The sequence below is a fragment of the Taurulus bubalis genome (genome assembly GCF_910589615.1).
Source record: "Taurulus bubalis genome assembly, chromosome: 15".
Taxonomy (NCBI): Eukaryota; Metazoa; Chordata; class Actinopteri; order Perciformes; family Cottidae; genus Taurulus; species Taurulus bubalis.
The window spans coordinates 3193226-3199756 of record NC_136603.1 but is presented as its reverse complement, the minus strand read 5'-3'; positions in this window follow the sequence as shown (position 1 = coordinate 3199756).

Here is a 6531-nt window from a genome sequence, read left to right as displayed (position 1 = left end):
CTCTATTAATGCGTTTCTAAAACACAGGTATTGTAATAATTACATTTTCTAAGAGTCCCTTACTTTAGCCTTAACATATATTTTAAACAGTATTTACAAACAAGCATTCATTTGAAAAAAGTTCTTCTGTAATTTACCCACAATTCTTATAGAATTAAGGAAATTTCAATTGAAACTTTACCCAATTTTTAGGTTATTTAATTTTGCCAATTCATACACTGTAAGTAACCACAAAGATATGCTTAATATTTGTTGATTTAATTGAATTATCATTATAAAACAACTGGGTGGACCGGCCGTAACAGGGTGGAAATCATATCAATAAACAATACATTTCATTAATGTTGGGAATTCATTCATATTTCACATACAAATTATAATAATGTCCATTAACAACCACTAATCATGAACACACAGATTTAGTTTCAAAAGAACAACAGGCTGCTGCAGCTTAGCTACAAACACTGGAGCAAATATGGAAGAACAACATTGAACTGAAGTCAAAAACAAAGGACAGAATCCCTAACTCTCAAGGAGATGAGATCAGGAGAGGATGATGTTGAAGAAGAAAGAAGGATGGAGATAATTAAACACAATTCTTTTCTCAATTCAGTCATTCTTCAGTTATGGAACAAAACTGCAGTTTCTACTGTAAAACTAAGTCAAAGAAGTAATGAGTTTAAACTGGAGAGAAAACATTGCTGAAGAGAAAGAAGGTTAAATATTTCCCTCAGTTTCATCACCTATGATTATTCAGCTCAACCCATAGTGCTGCATAGGGGACATGGAATACTTTGACAACTTATAACAAGTATAATTAATATATACATGACAATACATAACACATGAAACATGAGACAATATCATAGAAACTAAGTCTCATTTATTTCTGATCTCATCAATACACTTGAGATTTGATAAATAACAGACGAGAGAATCTTGTTGAGCAAACTCCACGACTAATTTGTTTCTCTAGTGTGGACTTTTAAATGTTGTTTCAGAGTTGGCTTGAGTGAAAATGTTTTACCACAAACAGAACAACTAAATGCTTTCACTCCTGTGTGGATAGTCATGTGATCGACCAGGTATCTCTTTCGTGCAAATGTTTTACTACACACGGAACAACTAATAGGTTTCACTCCTGTGTGGACAGTCATGTGATCGTTCAGGTTTCTCTTTCGTGCAAATGTTTTACTACACACGGAACAACTAATAGGTTTCACTCCTGTGTGGATATTCATGTGATTGTTCAGTTGATCCTTTCGTGATAATGTTTTACTACACACGGAACAACTAAATCGTTTCTCCCCTGTGTGGATATTCATGTGACGTTTCAGGTCTCCCTTTCGTGATAATGTTTTACCACAAATTGAACAACTAAATGGTTTCACTCCTGTTTTGGGTCTAGTGTGTCTCTTCAGACGTACCTTGTGGTCAGAGCTTCCAGCACATTCAGGCGAGCTGATTGATGTATTTCCAGTACTACAGTTCACATCACTTACAGGTACTTCATTGTTTTGCAGAGGGTTTAAATCTGACTGAGGTTCCTGATTCTCCTTCCAGTCTCTACTGTCATCAGTCTCTGGTTCTGATCCTCCACAATCAGCTCCATCAGCTTTTGTTTCCATCTGTTCAGTTTGTCTTTGATGAAGTTGTGAGGACTGAGCTTCTTCTTCATCATCTTCACTCTTTACATGAGTGAATGAGAACTTGATATCAGCCTCCTCCAGTCCTTGAAACTGCTCTTCCTCCTGACTGGTCCAGAGTTCCTCCTGTTCCACTTTAATGTGTGGGGGCTCTGGGTCCTCCTGTTCCTCTTTAATGTGTGGGGGCTCTGGGTCCTCCTGTTCTTCTTTAATGTGTGGGGGCTCTGGGTCCTCCTGTTCCTCTTTAATGTGTGGGGGTTCTAGGTCCTCCTGTTCCTCTTTAATGTGTGGGGGCTCTGGGTCCTCCTGTTCCTCTTTAATGTGTGGGGGTTCTAGGTCCTCCTGTTCCTCTTTAATGTGTGGGGGCTCTGGGTCCTCCTGGTCCTCTTTAATGTAAAGAATACAATATGTAAATCTGAGATGTAGTACAGTAAAAAGTACAATATGTAATTCGAAGATGAACAGTAAAAAGCACAATATTCATCTCTGATGTAGTTACGTAAAAAGTACAATATTCACCTCTGATGCAGTTACGTAAAACGTACAATATGTACCTCTGAGATGTACTAGAGTAAAAAGTACAATATGTACCTCTGAGGTGTAGTACAGTAAAAAGTACAATATGTACCTCTGAGGTGTAGTACAGCAAAAAGTACAATATGTACCACTGAGGTGTAGTACAGCAAAAAGTACAATATTCACCTGTAAGATGTAGTACAGTAAAAAGTACAATATGTACCTCTGAGATGTATCTTAATAAAAAGTACAATATGTACCTGTAAGATGTACAGTAAAAAGTACAATACGTACCTCTGAGGTGTAGTACAGTAAAAAGTACAATACGTACATCTGCGATGTAGTACAGTAAAAAGTACAATACGTACATCTGAGGTGTAGTACAGTAAAAAGTACAATATGTACCTGTAAGATGTAGTACAGTAAAAAGTACAATACGTACCTCTGATATGCATCTTAATAAAAAGTACAATATGTACATCTGAGATGTAGTACAGTAAAAAGTACAATATTCACCTATGAGATGTAGTACAGTAAAAAGTACAATATTCACCTATGAGATGTAGTACAGTAAAAAGTATGAACGTGTTTATATACTGCAGTACAGTACCTGTAACGCCACCTCAGTACATGTGAATACTTCATTACTGTACCTGTAACTCAGTACATGATGTGAATACTTCAGTACAGTACCTGTAACTCTACCTCAGTACATGATGTGAATACTTCAGTACAGTACCTGTAACTCTACCTCAGTACATGATGTGAATACTGCAGTACAGTACCTGTAACTCTACCTCAGTACATGATGTGAATACTTCAGTACAGTACCTGTAACTCTACCTCAGTACATGATGTGAATACTTCAGTACAGTACCTGTAACTCTACCTCAGTACATGATGTGAATACTTCAGTACAGTACCTGTAACTCTACCTCAGTACATGATGTGAATACTTCAGTACAGTACCTGTAACTCTACCTCAGTACATGATGTGAATACTTCAGTACAGTACCTGTAACTCTACCTCAGTACATGATGTGAATACTTCAGTACAGTACCTGTAACTCTACCTCAGTACATGATGTGAATACTTCAGTACAGTACCTGTAACTCTACCTCAGTACATGATGTGAATACTTCAGTACAGTACCTGTAACTCTACCTCAGTACATGATGTGAATACTTCAGTACAGTACCTGTAACTCTACCTCAGTACATGATGTGAATACTGCAGTACAGTACCTGTAACTCTACCTCAGTACATGATGTGAATACTTCCTCCAGAACTGCTTCCATCAGTTTAAAGTGATGAAGAAACAAACAGAACCAACCTGCTCTTTGTATCCGGACTTCCGGGTTGAAAACAGCGTCCAGTAGTCTCCGTTGTCGCTCGTTCTCCTCTTTAGCAGCAGAAAGTTCCTCCTCGTTCTCTGCTATCGTTCTTTCAAACAGCACAAATATCTCTTCAGCAGCCACAGCTAGTCGCTGGTTGACAAAAGATCTCAGCGTTTGGATTTTAGACATTTTCTCCACACAAACTCCGTTTCCTCTCCAATAAACTGGGACGAGCTGTGTTGTTGACTTCCGTCCCCGTCGGTCTGTTTCCAGCATGCTAAGCTAACTTCAATATCTTTGTAGGCTACCGGGAGATGAGTCAGAGGAGCAACACACTTTATCAACACAACAACGAGGCGCTGCTATTTCTACTGACGGCAGCCGCCATTTTGCTAATGGAACAACATCCGGGTCTTCTTCTTCTTCTTCTTTGAGGATTTTTGGCGGTTGGCAAACAACTGTTTGTTGCATTACCTCCACCAACTGGTATGGAGTGTGAATCAGCATGTCTAGTACTTGCATTTGTAATAAATAATAATAAAAGGCCCTGTAGATTAGCCCAATAACTTAATGCCAACTGCACTCTCAGTAATTCTAGAAGCCTTTCTCCCATTTCCACCGGTAGTGCTGCCGTTGGAGTTGTTTTAAAAGCACCGGTGCATTTTGTCATTATTGGATATGATCTAGTTTTTGATCATTTATTAACCGGTAAATTAATATATAACATGAAGAAAAAGAAAAAAAACGTATGTACAGATGTTTTTGTTGGCTTTGACTTTGCATAAGACGACATAGTTTAAGTTAGTTAGTTATTTTTTTAAACGACTTCAATAACAAGAGTTAATAGATTATTTGAAACGACGTCTCATTTCATGAGGAAAGAGCCTGAAGACGTTCAAATCAGGGAGTTAAAGAATATTAAATAAATACCCACAGTTAAACAGTATGTCTTTGATGTTGTCATGGTCACGTAGCGAGGCTCGTAGGCCACGTGACTTATTCAGGAAATGGAAATTATTTTTAAATAAATATGAATTTTTGTTTTCTTCTGCATTATGTTTTGATGCTTTTAAAGGTTTTATGTGAAGCACTTTGAATCGCCTTGTTGTTGAAATGTGCGATACAAATAAACTTGCCTTGCGTTACTTTAAACCACTGACATGAATAATACAATAAAAACTCAGGTTGAGTCAAAGATACAAAAAATTAGCAGACACTTTTATTAAATTGACAAATTTTGATCTGTACAGCAAAATCAAACTCCAGAGATAAACGTCTTGTCGTCGTTTCACGTGAGAATGTTAAAGAAAAAGCACAGCGATGAAGTTTGTTCATCAGAGACAGAACTGGTTATGAAGACGTCCGTCTGCTTCCTGTCGAAGCTCAAAAACCTCCAGAAAGTTTTCACAAATAATCAGCAACATTTTTGTAAATGAGCAGAAAACATCCCGTTTATATGTCGTTCACAAATATTAATATTTCAACCAAAAAGCTGCGAGACATTTCCTAGAATGAAAGCTGAGGTTACTTTTTAGAAATCTCCTTTATTTCACAAACGAAGGAGACGAACGAGGCTCGTTGTCCTGCGACGTGGAGTTAAAGTGCAAAATTAAATATTCCTCAAGAAGAAAATGATATTAATAATAATAATAATAATGTTTGCATCTCTTTAGTTACATTTGAAATAATTCGCCTGCAAAAGAAAAGAAAGAAACATGCTGTCAAATAAAAATACACAGATTTTCCATTTAAGTTTCCAAAATTGGTTAAAGTCAAACATTCTTTGTAACTTTCCTTTTTTCTTTCATATCACTTTTTGTTGCATTTCTCTAAAATGCATCAAATAATAACAGTATTTCGATGACGCCGCCTGGTTAAAGTCACCGTGTCCAGATATTACTGCTCATGTGTGTCACATGTATGATGGAAGAGAAAACGTATTTCTGCTGTTGGACAGCTCAGCTGAAGGCTGCAGCTTTACGTTTACAAGCCGTTTGTTGGAGCCATTAGCTTAGCTTAGCATAAAGACTGGAAGCAAAGGGAAACAGCTAGCATGGCTCCGATCAACACATTATGTCCTATGTTTGTTTCATTATTATAATAACTTCTTATATATCTTTACATTTTGTGTAACATTATTGTATCAAATGTATCTTTATTTTTTAATATACTAATATTGCTTTTCCAGTCCACTAGGTGGTGCCGTCATGTTTAAGGAAGTCGATCCACACTAAAATGTTGTTGGTCTGCTGGACTTGTGAACTGTCTGCTGCAATAACGATGTCTGAAGTGAGTGAAAACAAGATCTTTTAGCTACGAAGCCTCCTCCAGCTGTTATGCTAAGCTAGGCTAATCGCCTCCAGGCTATCTTTTAAGACAAAAGGCTTTTCTCTCAACTTTTTCTGTGTAAAATGGAAATTTTAGAAAAACTGAAATCGTTTCCAGACGGTGTTTTGTCTCGCGTCTGAAGTTCATCTCCCATTGGTGTTCATGCAGGAGTGTAAATACTCATAAACGCAGACAAACACACACAACAACAACGTGGGCCTGAAGGGAAACCATTTTCGATGTGCAGGTTTAATAAAATAAAAGGAAATTTGTCAGCAGTTTTAAATGGTTTTCATCCATATGGAGAATAACTTCCACCTCGTTTGTGCACAGGCAGCTTGTCCAGATATAAACTGCAGAAGACGAAGCCTCTGAGTTACGGGACGGATCGTGTTCCTTGAAGGCAACAGAGAACGAGGGGCGACGTGTTGAAAACATCCAGAAGAACCCAGAAGTGGAGGTGGAAAGCTTCACCGGGGACGTGATCCAGGACAGGGGGGACGGGGAGAGAAAAGGTCTCAAAGATCTAAACCCCAAAAGGTTCGAGTCTCCGTGTGAGATTCCAGGCGTCCGCAAGTCGCTCGGAAGGAAACAAACTTCCTGTTGCTCGACATGCTCCAGTCTTCAGTTAAACATCAGGGGGAGGGGGTCTTGACCTCAGAAGCAGCAGCAGCCATCAGTCACATCATGAACAGCGCTTATT